The sequence below is a fragment of the Apteryx mantelli genome, chromosome 14 (assembly GCF_036417845.1).
Source record: "Apteryx mantelli isolate bAptMan1 chromosome 14, bAptMan1.hap1, whole genome shotgun sequence".
Classification (NCBI taxonomy): domain Eukaryota; kingdom Metazoa; phylum Chordata; class Aves; order Apterygiformes; family Apterygidae; genus Apteryx; species Apteryx mantelli.
Genome location: NC_089991.1, coordinates 14,379,555 through 14,400,675, shown reverse-complemented (window position 1 = coordinate 14,400,675; position 21,121 = coordinate 14,379,555).

Here is a 21,121-nt window from a genome sequence, read left to right as displayed (position 1 = left end):
TCGTGTCAGTCGTTCCGTATCTGCAGAACACACGTGCTAATAACCACATGCAGCCTCCCATAGGCCTGCGGTCCAGCCTGCCCAGTGTTTTTCAGTGACTGGAAGAAAGCCAATGTCACCCCAGTCTTCAAAAAGGGCAAGAAGGAGGACACAGGGAACGACAGGCCAGTCAGCCTCACCTGCATCCCTGGAAAGGTGATGGAGCAGCTCATCCTGGAAGCCATCTCCAAGCATGTGGAGGACAAGAAGGTGATCAGGAGTAGTCAGCAAGGCTTCACCAAGGGGAAATCATGCCTAACCAATCTGGTAGCCTTCTATGATGGAATGACTGGCTGGGTAGATGAGGGGAGAGCAGTGGATGTTGTCTACCTTGACTTCAGCAAGGCTTTTGACACTGTCTCCCATAACATCCTCATAGACAAGCTCAGGAAGTGTGGGCTGGATGAGTGGACAGTGAGGTGGATTGAGAACTGGCTGAATGGCAGAGCTCAGAGGGTTGTGATCAGTGGCGCAGAGTCTAGTTGGAGGCCTGTAGCTAGCGGTGTCCCCCAGGGGTCAGGACTGGGTCCAGTCTTGTTCAACTTCTTCATCAATGACCTGGATGAAGGAACAGAGTGCACCCTCAGCAAGTTTGCTGACGATACAAAACTGGGAGGAGTGGCGGATACACCAGAGGGCTGTGCTGCCATTCAGAGAGACCTGGACAGGCTGGAGAGGTGGGCGGAGAGGAACCTCATGAAGTTCAACAAAGGCAAGTGCAGGGCCCTGCACCTAGGGAGGAATAACCCCATGCACCAGTACAGGCTGGGGGTTGACCTGCTGGAAAGCAGCTCTGCGGAGAAGGACCTGGGAGTGCTGGTGGACACCAAGTTAAGCATGAGGCAGCAATGTGCCCTTGTGGCCAAGAAGGCCAATGGTATCCTGGGGTGCATCAGGAAGAGTGTTGCCAGCAGGTCGAGGGAGGTGATTCTCCCCCTCTACTCAGCCCTGGTGAGGCCACATCTGGAGTACTGCGTCCAGTTCTGGGCTCCCCAGTACAGGAGGGATGTGGCACTACTGGAGCAAGTCCAGCGAAGGGCTACAAAGACGATTAGGGGACTGGAACATCTCTCTTATGAGGAAAGGCTGAGAGAGCTGGGCCTGTTCAGCCTGGAGAAGAGAAGGCTGAGAGGAGATCTTATCAACGTGTACAAGTATCTGAAGGGAGGCTGTCGAGAGGATGGGACCAGACTCTTTTCAGGGGTGCCCAGCGACAGGACGTGAGGCAATGGGCACAAACTGAAACACAGACAGTTCCATCTGAACATGAGGAAAACCTTCTTCACTGTGAGGGTGACAGAGCACTGGAACAGGTTGCCCCGAGAGGTGGTGGAGTCTCCTTCTCTGGAGATATTCAAAACACGCCTGGATGCAATCCTGTGCAATGTGCTCTAGGTGACCCTGCTTGAGCAGGGGGGTTGGACTAGATGATCTCCAGAGGTCCCTTCCAACCTCAGCGATTCTGTGATTCTGTGACTCTTCCAGCTCTGCAACTAGGATTGTGGTAGAGCTCCTAAATGATTTATTTATTTTTAAACGACTGAAAATGATGAAACAGTTGCGCTGGAGTCGATTGGACTGTGTGTGAATAACCGCCAGTCTGGTCTTCCTGTGGCTCTTGTAATAATTGGAGCACCTTTTTGCTTTTGTCTAGCTAGCCTCAAAGTACGTTTAAGGGATCATAAATATTATCACCACGCTATTGATCAGGGAAGTGATCCATCAAGGGTAAGGGTTCACCTTACGCCGCCCAGTTGATCAATAGCACAGTATTGAGATCTGAGCTCTGGTCCAGTGCTCCAACACTGTTGTTTAATTATAAACCACTCTAGTGTAGGTTTCATTGAGGTTTCAGGTTGTCTAGAAGGTTTCTTTTGTTTTTCAGTTGCTTATTCTACCTACCGCCTTCCTCAGGCCCGCTGGAGGTGTATTGGGGCAAGGAGGGAAGTGTTGGTGCTAAGCTTCCCGCAGCGATTGTTTGCTCTCTGAGAGGGTATTTCTGCCAGCAAGCACTCCTGGAAACCAGGGTACAGGGTTTTGTAAAAAAATTAATATTTTGTAAAAACTATAATAATGAGGCTAGCAGAATTGGCCAAAATGGTGCATCTTCCGTTTTGACCAGCAGGTGAAGCTAAAGAGATTTATTGGATGGAAACACTGCTGTCCTGTCATTAATAAAACTAAAGCTTTTGGGCAGTGCTGTGCAGTTATTTCTCTGTGCGAATTTATGAGGGCGCTCAGCAAGAGTTGTTTTTCTTCACTTGGTTCCCTTTTCCTCCAAGTGAATGATTGCTCGGCTGCTGGTGGCTGAAAGGCCAGCAGATAGCAAACAGTTCATAAACGTAACTGCCTCCAGGAGAGCTCTTCATGGATGCACGAAAGGGCTCTCATAGAGGGAGCGGGCAGGTGAGTAGGCTGTAAAATAAATACATTGCTACTTACAGAGTTGTCTTCACACTGTTTATACCTGACTTGCTGCCTGGTACAGACAGAAACCTTTGGTGGAGATATTTGTGAGCTTTTTCTTAGGTATTTCTTCTGCTGGTCTTCCATGTGCTGTGTCAGTCACCTGCACCCTTTATGCCTGTTCTGTTAAACTTTGTAGTGCTACATAATGAAAAAAAAATTAAATCTGGTCTGTGAGCTACTAATAAACTTATAGAAGACTGCCATGTACCTAGTTCTACTTCTACTCTCACATGCTGTAATAAAAGAAAAAATTCTTCATATCTTTTCTGTTTCTTAATACCATATAGCTCAGAAAATGATTTTCTTTTAGTTTATATAGTTCTGCAAGGGCCCCTTCTGGTTCTACTAAGAAAAAAGGAAAGATTTTAATAAGTTTGGGTTCAAAACCGAAGTCAATAAGAAGTGGATTTTTTCCATTAAAATCTGTAGGATTTTTCCCTAAGGGCAATAAATGAAACAGAAAAATCTGTTTGCACTGAAACACTCTGATTTGTTTCTAATAAATGACACTGACCTAATTAAATGCTGTCACCTGCATAATTGGGGCAAAATAATGTGTTAATCCCTCTTTAAAAAATGGGAGTGGCTTGCAAAGCTAAAACCTGTAAACATTGAAAGAAAAAATATTGGAATAGAACCTTGAGTCCATGTTCTCTGCATGCTACTTGCCTTTAAATAATGTGCATTTAGAAACACAGCCTTGAATTTCCCTAGCCCTGTGATTTATGATAAATTAACCAGCTGATGTGGATTAACCCAATAGAATTCTGTATCAAGAAACATAAATGCTTTGCATCTTTGTGTGGTAAAATCTTATTGGGGATGGAGTGAAGGCTGAGATAGTTGTTCCTGAATTTTTGTGCTTGCTCTGACACCATCTAATAGCCATTTTCCTATTTGCAAAATGGGTGGTTTGTTTACATCTCCAAATCTTTACAATGGCTACCTAGTTAATGATTGCAAAATAGACAGAGGGCTTTAAAATAAGTAGTAACGTATTTTTTATCCTGCTGTTATAATGATCAAAGCCAGAATCCATTGTGTATGGCACTGTTGAACATTTGAAGCCTCTGCCTGTTTGTTAGAGCTGCCCCTAGTTAACTGTGCAATTGCAAACTCACAGCTGTAACCCAGTAACAGGGTCCCAGAGGCTTCATTTGAACAGGGATATCCAAAAGTACTTCCCAATTGCTAGGTCTGGGCACAAAATAGACTTGGGTGTACATCGTGGTTTCTATTAGAAGTAAATCTAGTCAAAGGGGCCTGGATGGAGCCAAGGCATACTGACCCCCAGGGTCCAGAGAATTAAGGAACCAGGTCTGCAGAGTCCTTTGGCAAAGATCCAGGATGATTAACTGGAGTTGTGCAAGAACCTTGTGATATTTCTCCATTGAGAAATCACTAAAACACATTTTCTTTTGTAATGTTAGTGTTCATTCTTTGATTCTTTGGGTGACCACCAATGTACAGCTATGACAGATTTAAGAGAATTGCATCATGTTGCACTGCTGATATCAAGAACCATCACCACCACCTGGCAATGCTCTTCAATTGTTAGCAGCAAGAGGAGAAGCTTTCTATTCAGTGGCCTTCAAATTGGTTTTGTTCCTTTTGGATTATTGTAGGAAATCTACAAAGTTGTGTCTCTGATATGTACTATATACACATATTTTACGAAATTAAGAAAAATATGTGTTAGGAGAAACCTCCACTTTATTTCACTTCTAAATTCCATCAAAAACAGACTTATACCCAATACAAGGATAACTGGATAAAAGTGTTGGTCAGTGTTAGTAGGCGATAAGGCTATGTAATCTCATGGTCCAAACAACTTTGAAATTAGAAACCTTGATACCCACTTTTAAAAACAGCACATTTTTCTCTTTCCAATGGAAATACATCTCCTTGGTAGAGACTGTACCATTAGCTCTTGTGAATGAGGCTCCTGGGGTTTATATACTGTCTTTCATACCAGCATTCCTCGAAAAAGGTGATATAGTGTAGTATAGCACAGGTACACTATAGACCCTGTGGACTGTTGCGTAATGGCAAGATTGAATAACTTGACCTATGCTTTTTGGCCAAAGGGGAACTGACTCCTGAAAATAATTCCTTTTATGGATTTCATGTGATACTGTAACATGCCATCTCTTAAGGCACCATAGTGCACTGATGAATGAAAAGGCAGTATACTAACTTAAGAAACAGATGTTTTTTGACAAAAAGTCATCCTAGCACTGAACTCATTTATTGATCAGACTTGAACAGCAGTTATGCTTACTAACACCTTATATTGTGCTTGATTTTCAATGCCATCTGCTCTGGCTTGTAGTGAGATGAATAGAGTGCATTGAATAACCAGTCTCAATTTGCATCAGAAATCAGCAACAGTCATACTTTAAAGGCAAGGAAAAATATATTTGCTACCTTCTGTTTGGAAAAAAAAAAAAAAACTTGGATACAAGTCATCAGAGTGGCTGTATACTTCATGTTCTACTTTAAAATTACATGAATTCATCAACCTGAATTTTGCTCCAGTGTGATAGCATAAACTATCATTTATGTTAGTCATTGTGCACCACTAGCAAACAAATAGCCCTCAGGACAGGTGGACAAAACAGCTTTTCACATGTTAGAATTTAGGATCTAAAACACTTCTTTGCCTATTTTAAAAACAAAACAGCAAAAATACATTTTTTTCACTGAAGGAGTTTCTTCAGGTAATTTTCATAGCCTGATGCTTCTTATTCTGCTTTAAAGATGCATTTCATTTTATAAGCCTCAGAAATGGTTAATGTTACTTCTTGCCCACCACCACCATCACTTCATTCTAAAAGAAAAAAAAAAAGAGAGATTTTCTTTTTTCATTAGTTAATTTTGAGCAGTTCAGATTCAACCAATGTCCAACAGAGTTAAAATTTCCTCGTCTCTATTGGTTAGGTAATTAACCACACAGACTATGACAGTATGGTCTCAGATGTTGCAACCAGCAGCAAGGAGGATTTATTAGGAGTGAAGCTCAGCTTTGGAATTAGGTTTCTTAAATTCCCTTTGGTTACGCTCTTCACACTTGCTGTTCTTACATCATTTATAGCCTGTTCTGCTTCTCATTTTTTGGAATCAATCAACTGGTTGCTCATTACCAGGATGATCTTGCATTTGTGTAAATGTCTGTACAAGGTGCAAAGCAGTAAAAAAAATCAAGCCCAGGAAATCTTCAGGAAGACAGATGCGTATGCATCCTTTTTCTTTAAGGTTCCCTACAAGGTTTCAGACCAGAAATAAGAATTTGCTGAAATTTGCTCTTCATTCCTTTAGACTAGGTCTTGTGTCAAATCTTCCTGGAAATGTAGAGCCTGAACTCAGACCAAGAGAGAGTTTGTCATCTGTGTCTGTGCTCCGGAGCAATTCTGTAGGTGCTTTCGAATCTCTGCTTGTGCTACCTCACCGCAGTATGTTTGTTGCTCTGTAAATAGATTGTCTCTGAAGTGACTGTGTTCACTTTCTTTTCTTATTTTGCATATGTATTTTGCTGAGGGAATAAGATGCTGAACTTACCAAGATTGCTTAATCACTGTTCCCTTGCAAAAGGTCTGGCTTGAATCACGTCACAGTGCAAAGGTATCCTCCCTTCATCACTGTGTCATACTGCCTGGGAGCCATTGCTTCCAGATTTCTTACCTTAAAGAAGAGCCAGAATAGTGTAACTAATTTTAGGCACCTGCAAAACCTTGCAAACAGTGCGAGTGCAGCAGTGTTTACCCCTTTCCTCTTTCCTCCCCCGTTTTCTCCCCAGCACTGCCATCCAAGCTGGCTGCCTGTCAGAAGTGACTCATTTTCTTTGGGACAGGGTGGCACTTCCCAAGGTTGGTGTTTATCACAGTGACCTGCCAGGATGAGGAAAGAGAAAGATCACAGACAAAATGAAATGTAGATGGAATATGATGATTAGATACCTTTTTAGCAAAACCAGCCTTGACTTGACATATTGTAAATTTTGGTCTTTTAGATTTTATTATCACAGGGCTGAAGGGAAATACCCCATAAATACATTAACTTTTGTACAATACTTTTTTGCGGTCTTATAAAATGTATTCTGCTGTATTATCCTATTCTATCTCTTTTTAATTAAATGCAAAAATGTTCATTTCAGTTACCTTAGCCTAGGGGACAATGAAAGAGGATAGGAGGAAAAAAGAAATAGGGTTGAAGGGAATCTTGCCACTGTATTAAAAAAAAGAAAGAAAGAAAGAAAGAATGCTTCCAAGGAGCATCTCAGAAGTACTGAGTTATTATGCATTTTGTGCTCAGATTCTTATAGGGAAAATTCCTAGTCTTGTTCAAGGTCACTCAGGAAACCTGTGGCTGAGCAGGAAGGGTAGATTAGTTTCCTGTATCTGCATGTAGCACCATGCTCCCTTGGTTGATATGGTCCTCTCTCACTTCTCCGGATTCCCCTGAGTGACTGTGGTGCACTATTGCCAGGATTACCTCTCTGGACCATGTGCATTTTCATGTCACTCTTACAAAAAGGCCTGAAGAGCATCATTCTTGACTGAACCAGAACACCTTTATCCTGTGTACACACTGGGTTCACCAGCTCAGGTTTTTTCTGGACTTTATTTCAACAATATGGTGTGATTAGATCCTGATTTAGCTTTCCCTTGATCTTTGACTGGCATGGAGCTGTGCCCTACCGAATTGGCAGTTGTTTTAACCTCTCTGTTTTTTCTTCCTGTTTTGTATAAATAAGGAACTATTCTCTTCAGGGCACTTTAGTTTAATATTCAGATTTGGAGAACTGAAATTAGAATCAGCACATTTTGACAAAAACATAGTTGCATAAAAGGTTTTTACATATAAAGGATCTTCTGGTCAGTTTCCAATTTATTTTCAGATTTTCTGCTTTCTTTTGGACTTTTACAGCATTGCTGAGTTCCCACATGAACATCTGCAACATAATTTTGATCAGAAGTGCTTTATAATCATACATGCTATAAATATGAGATTGTCTTTTAAAGGCCACTTCACTTTGATTTTGAATATTAACTGGAACAAACAAACAAAAAATTATTATTCAGACAATTGCTCTAATTTCAGTGTCCTCGTTCCTGGGTTAAAATGCAACTAAATTCTGCCATTGCCGGAGTTTGAGATACCATAGTCTTCTAATTAAGTAGTGTGCAGGACCACTCAAACAGCTAGAGAGAGAGGCATACGCTTGAAGCAAACACATACCAGTCTTTTTTGCAACAGTTAACTCAGAAGATTTCTGAATAGCCAGATGAAAACACGGGAGAGAATTCATCAACCCTGCGGCAAGGTGGATGCTTCTTACTGGTGCATTCAGAAAAACGAGTGGCAGCTGCTCAAAAAGCCCCCGCAGAGGCGCAGGGATGCTAGGCTGGATGTGTAAATTTGCAGCTTACCAAGTAAGCAGTTTCTGGTTAAAGGGGCTCCCGGTGCAGCGGGTTTGTAATGTGCATAGCCTTGCCTTGCCTCCCTGAGCTGGAATATGGATGTCTCTGGTTACTCATTCACATTTTTAAGGGCATATTTGTCCTTTGCTTGCTTTCTCTTCAGGATCTGGGTGGAGACGGCTAGCACTTGGCCAAGCTGAGTGACACCTGGCTGTGTGTGCGCCATGGAGGTCACTTTACTTAAGCAGAGTTTCTGTAGTCAGGTTTAATTTATGTTTTGGAGGGATTAGGCAGTCATGTGGGAATTTCTGGCCAGTTACTCCACTAGTATTTCTAGACTAGGTGCTATGGGCCCAACAAGAAAGTGAATAACTGGGCCTGAAATACAGCAGTTCTTTTTAAATCCATAAAGCTGGACTTTTTTCCCCCATGGGGAGACGTCAGAATAGTAGAACCCTGGTAATACAGGTTGCTACTGCTTCATGGGATCACTAGGGTTGAAAAGCAGGTTAAGTGCTTTTAGAGATGAACAAGGCAGCGTCGCAGGGTGAAGAACTTGCTGTCTGTGAAGGAGTAGAGGTGAGTTGAAGATACAAGACGTGTCGAATGAATGACTGGGAGGCAGCGTGACACATGCCTCTCCTCGTTTCATGCTTGTGTTTTCTTTTCTGGTAACGGGTCATGGACAGAATGGAGATGTGGGTTTCTAAAGCTGAAGAAGGAGGTGTGGTAAAACATTTCTTAATATACTTGTTCTTTATGAACTTTATGAACTACCCTTTCTTTTATGAACAAAAACCAATTTAACATTTGCCTGTAGAAAATTACATAAGGGCCATTTCCAAAAGGTAGTGGTACCAGTACAGATTGTTGTTTACTTTGTGTTGCATATAGCTTTGTTTAGGCAGTGTATGTTTATGTGACATAGGATTATTTTTGTTATATTATTTAATTTGAACTGTAAGCGTGATCAAGAGTTCCTAGACTCTGACTCTTATTTTTCTTGCAAAGGAGGAGTAAAGACCTGATTTCAGAAAATATCTGTATTTAGGACAATATCTTCACACGCACTTTTAAAACTACATATATGCTAAGATGTGTAACTCCAGCTATTTCTTGCAATGATCAGTTCCACATCTGCACTGGCCTGAAGTCTATAGTCTTGTGTCTGGAATTGTGTTTACCTGTTTGCAAAGAAACATAAAACATTTCTAGGATATATAGTGGAATCACTCCTATGTCTCCCATGTCCCAATTTCATGGCAATTAGTGCCACATGGGCACTAATTGTCACATTGGCACTAATTTGTCAGAGAAACCACAAGAATGTCTTGTCCTAAGTCATGAAAACCATAGCTCTGGCTACCCTTTCCATCTGATATCTCCAAGTGAGACATTACCTTTAGGGACTCTGTCGCTAGAAAAGTAAAAGCTCTGTCTGCTATCTCTTCCCAGCATCTTCTGAGTCAAAGGTGCGAGGAGACCAAACGTAGTTTTGGTGCTGGCATGTGGTTATGGTGCAGAAGCTATCGTAGCCAATACTCATGAAAAGTGCATGAGTCCATGGGTAAGAGGAGTAACTGGGCACACTGGCAGCATTTTCTAATTGCAAAGTTAGCCAGAGAATTTCAGTCTAACTCTTTGTTTAAATGAGTGTGTGATATGGGAGACCAGAGCAAACTCCTTATTCACAAAATGGAGCTAAATAGAGCATCCAGCATTACTGTTTTCAAGTTAGCAGCTTCCTTCTCAGATAACAACCATCTGATAATCATCTTTGTCTTTATGACCTATATGTCAGCATATGCTGAAAGCACATCTATTTTGAAACCAGTCTTAATAACACAGCTGCAGTCCTATAGGAGATTGTGCTGTCTGAACATGCCTCTGCACAGCTCAAGCTAAAGGGAAGTTCTGCACCATGCAATAAAATCTTGTCTGTCCTGAGGAAAGAGTCTTATAATTAACCTATTATTGCAAGATTTTTGGTTTTCTTCCCTAAGGAAAGAGAAACTAGTCGAGACATGAAAAACATGTGTCAATCTAATGTAATAATAGAATAGTGAAGCCCTGCAGTCTAATGACGCATTAGGTTTATGAAAAGCTCTTTTCTGTTTATCCCAAACACAAACTCGCACACAAAAACATTATATAATTGTTAATCCATAATATATATCTCTTGTCAGTTGAATGACAGCAGTCTGCAGTGACTAGCATTTTTTGAATGAAGCGCTTCTTTAGGACTCTTTAATTTTTAGTGACTTTTTTTATACTGCAAGCATCATTTCAGTAATATAAAATGTTACAGCATAATTTTAGGCTGCAGTCTGTATCCATCTAATCAATGTAATTGCTTTCCTCATTCTTCCCAATCCCCTTTCCCTTTTTTATTAGCCTTAAACATAAAATATTTTCTCTGAATTGATGTGACTGAGCAGGAATTTCTATAGAAAATCACAAAAAATTGAAGAACTTCCTAGCAGGTAATTGCAAAGCAGATAAAGAATTTTGTGGCTGAGATTTCTGTAATACTCAGCTCACTTGATGATGTTTATCTCCCCCACTAAACCTTCCCCACAATGACTCTTTGGAATGGATTCCACATCTTCCATATAGATGATAGAGAAAAAATGCTGCTGCTTTCAGTTAGGAAATGCAATAAAAAGTTTTACAACAATGGCATTAAATATTAGAGAGGACTTGTGTTAGTGTGCCTCTTTGCCTTACAGGCAATGTAAGAGTGAAAATATCGGGTGAAAATTTGGAGGGATATTTTCTTAGCTATAGCTCTTAATAATACACACATGTTTGTGTAAGTGTTGCCACTGCATTTTCTCACAGTCCTGTTTTTTTAAGTATAAGCTCCCCCTGTCTGAAATTTTGCCTGGAAGTCAAGTTTCCAGAAGTACCCGAACAACTTTTGAAAATGGGGGGCAGACCTTGTCTTGCTTTGATGGCTCTGAAAGTTGCTTCTTTGAATCGCTATAGCATCTGAAGGTGTTTTTACATATGCCTATGAGTAGGAGATTTTTTTTTTTAATGTGAATCTATCCTCTCCTTTAATGAACAGCACATGAGGCATGATTCTGCCAAAGCTTCCTGCACAGGTACAGCGAAGGCAGGACTCCCCTCTCCAGCCCCGGGAGACCTGCCGCTGAGCCTGTCACTTGACCGGAGCGAGGCACTGTCTGAGAGGAACCTGTGCAGGAAGAGTTTTTTTCTTACTGCTAGCTTTCTGATGAGCTTTCTCTTAGAGACAGTGATACCTTTTCAAACACATGGACTCCCTGTTCCTAGTTAAGAACCTTGGCACTGATCTCTGATGCAGTCTGTTTCTGTCATATAAAAGGAAATTTTTCCATAACAGTTGGAGGAGGTTGAGCAATTACAGGCCAGTTGCTAGTTATATTGGCTATCTATGAAGAATCAAGAGGGACTCTTTGCATTCTCAGCAAGGGCATGGGATGAAAACATTTACCGTCAGTGGGCTGGAGCATCCCTTTTCCAATAAAGGAAAATACTTCCCAAATATTTTTGCTGGTTTGCAATTGCAGTATTCACAACTAAAAGATAGACTTGAAACACCTGGGGATAAATATGCCAAATTCTACCAACTGCATGCTGGATTTTAGAGTGACATCTCCCTTCTGGTTTCTTTTCCATATAAGAGATGTCCCTTAGTAGGAAAGTTCATGTTTTTTGTAAAATAATGCCCATATATTCCTGTTATAGTATGGCATATGCAAAATAATACAGAAATAAGCATAGGCCTGCCTGAGAAGTCTTGACACAGATAAGTATATAATAGTTCATCTCTGATAAACTGAACAATTAAATATGTTGAGCTCCACACTTAGACAGGGCTCAGCAGCATTCCCTCCACCTCTGCTTACCAATATACCTTCCAGCTCTTCCTTCCTACCAACAAGAGGAACAAATAATTATTTTGTTTCTTTCTGACTTCGAAATATGTTCAGTTCCCTCGAATGCTTTTCTGTTAGGGATACAGGTGCGGGCTATCTGTGAAAGCTTACTGCAGTATAGGCTAAACCTGAGCACACGTTGACTTTGCAGAAGATGTTTAGGGCAGATACGTAGTGCTAATCTTAACAATGGTGACAGTTCTCCTCACTGATGAAATACAGTGAGAAGAAAATAAATGAGCCGTTCAAAACAGTAGGTTTAAGAATGGCAGCCTTAGGCTTTATGAGGTATAATTAACAGCTGCTTATTGCAGTAAGTATATTACTATTGTTTTTATACCATATGTAAAATCTTCTTTTTTGTGACAGAGTAGTCAATAGCATTTCACAGACGGTATCTTTTTTAGAGTAGCATTACAAAATGATTGGGCAAAAAAATTTATCTTTTCCAAGAATAGCGTGGAGCACTCTTTTGAAATTAATAGAAGTTGGATATTTTAATCCATGTGCAAGTGACAAGGAAAAATTTGTTTAATGACATTGTCCCTTTGATTTGCCTAATGATAAATGTTAACAAATTGCACCCCAATCTCTGTAGAAAGAGTATGGTGTCAGTCCTCCTTTTGTTGCAAAGAAATTCTGATTTTCAACATCTTCTTGATGACAATGTGAATGATACCATTTTAATTTACAGCGTATTGTTCGATTCACTCCTTCATCAAATATCAGAGATCTTGAAAACTTTCTTGAACATACATTTTTCCATAATTTTAAGAAAGTGTGAAGATTTTCACACCTTTGTTATTGCTTTACATGTTTCAGAAATTTTGATGCAGGCTTGTGAAATAATGTGACCACTGTGTCTAACCTCCTGTACTAACACCAGCTACACAATTCTCAGCTCTCATCCTAATGTAACTTCATGTCTGGTTGACACATTTCTGTATGGTTAAGTTACCTTTGTTATAAATAGATCCTACTTGAATCACTTATATGTTGCTTTCTGTCTTGTTTTTTCCAAATGCAGAAGCTCAGAAGATGAACTCGCTAGACATGTTTCAGCTTTTTGCATGTCTCTTGAGATCATAAAAGCCCCAGTGGAAGGTCAAAGAAAAGTGACAAAAATTTGGACAGTAGGAAGGACTGCCATTTTTAAAAGGAAAAATAAATGATAATGTATTATCATTAATGGTATTGATTCATTATAACTTTAGGTAATGAATATATGTCTATGGTTGTGGGAACCTTGAGGGGCATCTACACAAGGAGGGAGGGGGCTTGTCCTAGGCTGGATTGCTGGGCGTTCTCCTTGCAGCACTGTGTGGGAGCTACTGATGACAAATACATGTCTGATTAGGTGAGAGCTGCCCATAGGTACAGCCATAAATAATGGAACGGAAAAGAAGAGGGAAAACAGCGTCTTGTAACTGAGGATTTTTTTGGCTTTTGAGTTGTACTCCAGGGGAATTAACATCATTAATTGACTGCAACTTTAGAAAAGACTGGACAATGAGACATTAAAAGCTTATCCTGCCAGGACAGTATTGCACTGGAGGTAAATCGTAATGGCTATTCCTCCGTATGTCTTACCTGAATAATTTCTCCAGATCCCTCCCGCTCGTTAGGTCTGGGTGGTTTGAGGGCATGGGGAGGTTCCTTTTGTGCCCTGCTTGCTAAGCCTGAGCTGAGCTGGAGCACAGCCGCGTGCCTTTCCCTGTAGTTCTCATGAGAGTGGTGCCTTGGTTAGCCAGAGGGTAACTGCGCATTATGCAAGGTGCTGCAGCCACGACTGGTGCTTCTCTGGCGTTTCTGACCTCGCAGGCTGGAAGTCACAAAATCCTGGTCGGAAATAAAGCAGGCTACTGGAACCCACTGATCCCTTCTAAAGGCAAGTGTTTCTGAAGTGGCTGACAAAGGAGAGCTTAGGCGAAACAGCAATAGCTCTCCTGTGCCAGCACTGGAATTAACACTTGTAATCTTTGTGCTGAAGTGAAATAGCTGGCAAATATCAAATATAATAGCATCCGAAATGTCCGCATCACCTTGATCCTTCTCTTTCTGGATATGCATTATGGTATGCCAGATGGAAGAAAATCAGTCAATTTAGTAAATATATGTTGGAAAAATCCACGCTTCAGTGGATTTTCAGTGATATCTCTCTGTACAGACATACATCACATGGGTGTGCCCATGTAAAATATTCTAGAATTGCAGAGAAAGGAATTTATAAAACTCTTTAAGAAAGAGCTGGGACAGAGACCTTAGATATATTACCAGAAGAATGTAGTATTTTTTATGGATTTCTGACCACACAGAAAGTAACTGGCATAACACGTCAAAGTGCCTGTAACATGCTTGGAAGATTCTTGTTATCAGTTGGCTGAAGTAAGAAAATTGTGGTTTTACAGAAGAATGCATCTCTGAGTTCTTTCTTCTTTCTTGTTCAGTCATCTGCTAACATTGACAAGTTCAGGCTCCTTTTTATTCTTATTGATCCAAAATAATAAGCATTATGTTTGGTTCTGTTAGTTTTTTCACTGCCCACACTGTAATTCCTGTATCAGGAAAGCCATTAGCTTGCTGCTTTGATTATGCATCCAGCTACACAATTTTCCCCAATATAACAGTCACTTACTTTTGCATGGTTTACATTATGAAGTCTGTACATCTCCTGTGACACATTTAATTGTATGTTGACAGCAGTCATCCTCTCTCTTCACGGATGCAGCGCTGTTTTTGACCAGGGCCTTGCACAGAAAGCACTGAAGAGAAGGTTGGTTTCCAAACTGAATAGAACTAAGTCATTCTTTCATTGATTTATATACTAAGGAAATAGTTAAAGATGAGGTGGGGACAAGACCCTGTCTTGTATGTCAAGCAACTTGCCTAATTATGATTTGTGAAGCTGTAGAAAAATTTTCCCATGGAAGTTGTGGAATACATGCTATTTTTTATGATAAAGTTACCTTAATTAATCTTTTCTCCTTTTATTTATAGAAAACTGCCTGAAATTATTATTTCTTTTTTATTTGTAATTTCAGAGCAATTTCATCCTGTCTTGGTGTATCACAGGTACAGAAATAATTCGGGGCTCTGACAGGTTATAAGGTTATATGTGACTCATACATCCAGCACTTAGTATATATAAAGGTTGTTAGAGACACATGTAGTGCCATGAGTCTTTGAGCCACCGAAGACCACAACTCTTCCATCCGTTGATCAGATATTAATTTATGATGCAGCTGAAATCAACTGGACAGCTTACTACTCAGAACAGAGTGGCAGATGTGTCCAGCCTTTAAATAGCTACCACGAGCTGCATCATTTCACTACAGCAATTCCACTGAGTGATCAGTGTGCTTCTTAGTAACTACTAGGGATTTAATCATTGTATCTTCATTGTAAAATATTTTAACACCATAGATTAAAAATTATAATGTAAGAAAGTCCTAGCTTTAAGGTAGCTAAGGCTGGACATCACTTTGACTTAAGTCAAAGCACTCATGGTTTATCTGGGCACGGGCAGAGTAGTTGTTATGGATTACGTGATGTCCTATCTACAGATTAAACTACAAGTTTCTTCATTTCTGAACGAGGCCATTTACAGCTTTCGGTTGCGTGCGTGTGTGTGTCTCTTAGCATAATACCTTCAAATGATTCATCTTACCTTTCTGTTGTAAACAAGCACCAGCTGCTCTAAAGCCAAGACACAAGGAAGACTGTCATAAAGTTTGCTGTACTTTGTGTGCTCAGTCACCTTAATAGTTTAAATCTGGTGCCTTATGAACAAAAGGTTCCTGAGATCAAAGTCTTCTCTAAAAAAAAAAAAAAAAAAGTTATAAACACAACTTATCCCCTAATATATTTCTGATCCTGGCTACTCAAGGATCAACCATAGTCCTATCACTGTTTGTCACTAGACCTGCTCGTTCATCATCTCCCCAGTCTTAATGTATTTTTACAGCAGAACTTTAAGACAAAAAAAGTGCCGTTATCCCTTCTTTAAAAATGAAAAGATAAAGATGAATGAAATCTGAATATCAAAGGGATTTGTTCACCCAGGTAATTTTTGGCAGAGCACAGAACTGAACCCATTTTTTTTACAAGTGCCTGATCTGAAACAATGGACCATTCTCTCGTCTCCTTCCCCAATATTTAGCCCTTCCTGCAATCCTCCCAGCCAGTGCTCCATGTTTTTCTTTGCTGTCTGTGCACCTTTTTCCTCCTAGCTCCCACAGGTGACTGAAAGCAGCCCAGCAAAGGAGCGTCAGTGCTTGGGGTTCGGGTCGTCACACCTTCCTCCCACCGCTCTCCCTCCCCCTTCAGGACAATGGCAGCTGCTTTACCTTGTGATAAAGCTAATTTTTCTGTGGGTCAGTAATAGCTATTGAAAACACAGTGAAGTTATCTAAAATGACAGGATAAACACAGAAATTCCAGTCTGTGGAGCACAGTACAAGTAACAGCAAATTCTGTTAAAAACTCCTTCCGCTTGCTTCTTCTGATATTTCCCCTTCCCTCTCATCTTTCTAGCAATTTGTAGCACTGAAGTCTCCTCTCAGGGTAGCATGGCATTCAGTTTGGACTCCCTAGGCATTGGGATTTAAGTTTGTATTAACCTAGCTAGCATGTCCAGGTTTTTGAGAGGTATAAATTCGTCACTCTCAGCGTTGTAGAGGTTCACCAGGCACTGCTGAGCAACCTGAACTCCAAATTAACAACAGTTTTGGGGCAGTTAGTGAGTAATAGTGTACAAACATGCCTTGCAGTTTGCTGATGAAAAACACACTTCAGACATCAGTGAAATTCAGGATAGCATAATTTTCCCCTTCCATGACTTAATAACACACATTTTTAATATGATTATGATTTTTTTTTCAAGGAAAATCACATATTGAATGCTTTAAAAGAAAGGCATTTTGAAAGAGGTAGCTGAAAAGCAGAGAGAAACAAAGGACCCACCTGTAATAAAGGCATAAACCAGTTCAAAGTTTTAATGTGTTTCAAATGTGTTTCTTTAGACTTGTACAAATGTGTGTGGATATTTTAATCTGCTTCAAACATGACTTCTATTACATGAAGTTTAAACCAATTCTTAAGTGAATTAATCTACATGACTATTGTCTGGGTTTAAATCAAATTTCTTTCTCCATATTTCCCACAGTCTAGGTAAGCTAGGTTCAGTTCAGGTATTTAGTTTAGTGGAACTTTGAAGTTACACAAGGCCAGAGCCCTTTTTTGTTTGTTTTTCTACTTTATGCTGCCTCACCTGTATATGGGAGCTTCCAGTCCCCAAACTGCTGTTGGTGGACTGAGATTTTAGTGTGTTTAGATTGAGCATAACAGCATACACACCTGCGCTTTGGAGCCTCAGAGTCGTGGGCGTTGGATCACAATTGCAGTTGCAAATGTGTGAACAAGTCAGAAGACAACTGTCCTATGATAACAGGATTAGTATTAGTAGATTGAATTCCTTTATCTCTCCAACCAATAAAACATCCATTGTTTTACTGCTGCCTGACATTTTGCATTTAAATCAGATTTCTATGGAGACTTTGAAAAACTGTTATGTGAATGTAAATAAGATTGAGCTGATGTTGCAGTTCTTTATTATCTGAGCCATTAAGATTCGACACCTGAGCCAGTCCCTTTGTAGGTAATCGTGAATAGAAAAAGTATTGTAAGAAAGTCTGAGGCATTTGAAGAAAAATGCCTGAATAGATTTGGTGGCAGTTTATGACTGAGAAAAATGATAAAGACTTTGTGGTAGAAAAACCATTGTTCACATCTGTTAAATTGGCTTTTATCTACGTTAGTTTGCAGTTACAACACACAGAGCATAGAGGGTTTTTTTTCCCCGCAGAGACAGAAATAGATTTTTCCATACTGAAGATTTTGTTGTACCTGTTATTCCATGCTGCTCTGTAGAAAGTGCTGAGCTTGAAGACTGAACGTGTAATGTACTGAAGAGCAGTATTGTTTGCTGCTTTAAACCTATCCTGGCAAGGTACAAAGTGAATTTTCTACCAGAGTGGAATTGGTTTTCAGTTCTTGTCATACATTTGTTTTTCAGCCTGACATCCCTGCTGAAAATGGCTTTGTCTGTGGACTCGGCTTTGTATCGCTGGCAGCGACTGGGAGCCCCGCGTCCCTCCCAGGCTCTCTCAGAATCGACACCACTACTATTTTCTGTCAAAGACAGGCTGAAATTCAACTTAAACAAATGGAGGATTGTGTTTCCCAACAATGGGAGACAGCAGAAAGACTGGGACCAAGCTGCTAGATTTTATTCTGGAAACAGGATACAGACCACAAAATACACCTGGCTCACTTTTTTGCCCCAAAATCTCTTTGAGCAGTTTCACAGGTAAAAACTTGTTCAATGATATATGATATTTAAGAACTCTCTCTGAAGAACGATATATGAAGGTGATGGAGAAGGGCTGCTTTTGTAGTTACTGTATTACTAAAATTTAGTTGGTTGTTTATCTATACCCAAATATTAGCTGATTCACACTGAAATGGAGGGTTAAAGTAAATAAATGTTGTGTGTTAAACAGTGTTGTATCCAACTTGCTGTTTTGATCCTGAGGCCAACTTCTTTGACTGCTGGAGCAGTCTTCTATGTAAAAATTTCAAATAATTTATTTAATAATTCCTGTTTCTGTGTTGAATAAATCTGTAAATTTTAAGAACTTGAGACATTTTCATTGGATGTGTTGAGACATCTATGAAATTTTGTAGAAGATTTCAGAGGCTTACAGATAATTCTAGTATGTTTTTTAGGGAATTTAATTGACTTTGTCCACCATCTTGTAAACAGTATACATATATACGTATGCAGTATTGTACATAAAAGACAGTTAGGGCTAGATCAGGTTTCTTTTCAAGACCTGATGTGAGATGAGGTACCCCAGCATAATGAATCATGTCAATAAGATGCCTAGGGAAATATCATTGTGATAAAGATAAATGAAAGCTGTCTATCCATCCCAGCTTTGAAATTTGTTATAATATTATATTATTATTATTATTATGGTATATTAGATTTATACCTCTATAATTTCATCTTCTATTTTCCATATACTTGGCCTTCGTAGATTCCTGCTGGGGACAGTTCTATAATTCTGAGCATGTGTTTTTTATACCCATTCTGTTACATTGGCTTGGTTTTTGAGGATTTTGCTTGATTTTGTGCTTATTTTAAAGACTGAGGCAGTAGGAGATCATTAAAGAAGTTTTAGGTCCTGATAAAAGTATTTGTAATACATGGAAAACTTAAGGCAGCTATAATACAATGAAAATGTATCTCACAGGCTCACGGTAAAGTAACTGATTAATCCTTTCTGGGAGAGGAAGAGGAGGTAGAGATGTCGAAAGATTAATGGTCCTGGGAGAGAAAATGGGGGATGTTCATCAAGAAAAAGACATATTTTAAATTCTGACTACATTTAATTTCTTTTATGCCCTTTCAGGCTGGCTAATCTTTATTTCCTCTTTCTGGCGGTTCTAAACTGGTTCCCACAAGTGGAAGTTTTCCACAGGGAGATTACTGTGCTGCCTTTGATTGCGGTGCTGCTTGCCATCACAGTGAAGGATGCTGTTGAAAACTACAGAAAATACCAATTTGATAAGACTATAAACTCCTCTAAAACCAGGGCATATGACAAGTAAGTAGACTAAACTGATGATTTTTTCTTGTGTTTGATATAGTGGAAACTGCTCATCTGCTTTCACAATAATTCCCTTACTGCTCCTTTGGATCACAGTAAGTTTGGAAAAGCTCTTATAAAGAGGGTTTTTTGCCTTTAGAGTGTTTGTTTCATTTATGTCACTCACAGTCATCCTAATATCACTCAAGTTTTGTCTCAGGCTACAGCAGTGTGTGCTGATGTACAAGTTCTTATTCAAAGTTTCAGACTGGTTTGCCAGCACACACAACATCTCGTCCAGGTAGCTGAAGGATCTGGAGGAAAAGTGACACAGAGCACCTGAAATGTAGCCAAGTCTGGAACGGACCACTGGGGCTGTTCAGTTGGAACAATGTTTTTCAAAAGTTTCCCACTAAAACCATTAATACAAAAATTAATATTGAACTATATTCAAGGTGAAGCATAACCAGGAACTGAAAAAAATTCAGTAGGATTTCTGATAAGTACAAGTGACCAATACATCACAGTTTCACTTTGGAGATGGTACAACACCCATGTGCTGGAAGCTGCGATGTTTGCTCAGTACTGACTCAGAAGAAAGAAATATTTCCATGTGTAATTCCTGTTGCAACATTTAGATTTCATCAGAGCTTCTTGTCCAAGTAATAACTTGACTTAACACTAGTTAGCTTGTCACTACATAACATTAATAGGAATTTTGCTTTAGAAGGAGTTAAAATACTTGTGTCTGTTCTTTTTCTCGCTTCTTTTTAAGCTCGGGTCTGTAGAGGAAAAATTACTGTTTCATATGCATTCAGGTAGTTCTCTTGGAAATTAACTGTCATATATGCTGCATATTTATGTGCAGAGGCGTGAGAGCCAAAGAGGAAAATGAAATTGGGGGGTGGGGGGGAGAGAAATTACTGGATGAGAGAGAGATGCTTTGGATGTCCAGAGGCTGGAGGACTACCGGAGCAGAAGGACCAGGCTGAGGGGCGGTCTAGGTTAACTTCCCTCGAATTGCCTGCGCATGTGTATAATCCACACTGCTACTGACTCATAGGCTTGCTTGGTTTGTATGAGATTTTTATTTATTTTTTGGTTTGTTTGTTTGTTATTTTGAATACTCTGTGTAATGGGCGTGACAATCAATAGCAGATAGAGGAGGTGAAGGGAGAAGTGTTGGCTCTGCGGAGGTTTATAGCAATCTGCTGTTGACTTCGGAGGCGTAGCGCTCTGCCCATTACCTTTGAACTTCCTGACAGCTCCCTTGCCAAGCAAGGGATTCAGAAAAGCTTCGAGTGAACCCTGAAACCTGTGCGCGCTCTTCGGTTTGTCCCAGTTCTGTGCTAAAACAGTGACGCTTCAGCTGAGCAGATGCACCGAGCCAGGGAAACGCAGGGATGGGGCCTCCAGGTGTATCCTAACAGGAATAACAGCCCTTTCAAGATGCTTTTGCAGCTGTGACGTGCTCCCCAGCAGGCTCTAGGACCCGGCGCGAGGCTGGCCGAGATGCTCCCTGTCTTTGGGCAGGTGGAGGCTGCAGTCGAGTGAGGTGGCCCTGGACTCCAGACAGCTTGACTCTTCTCCTCCCTGCTTTGAAGGTCATCCGGATTAG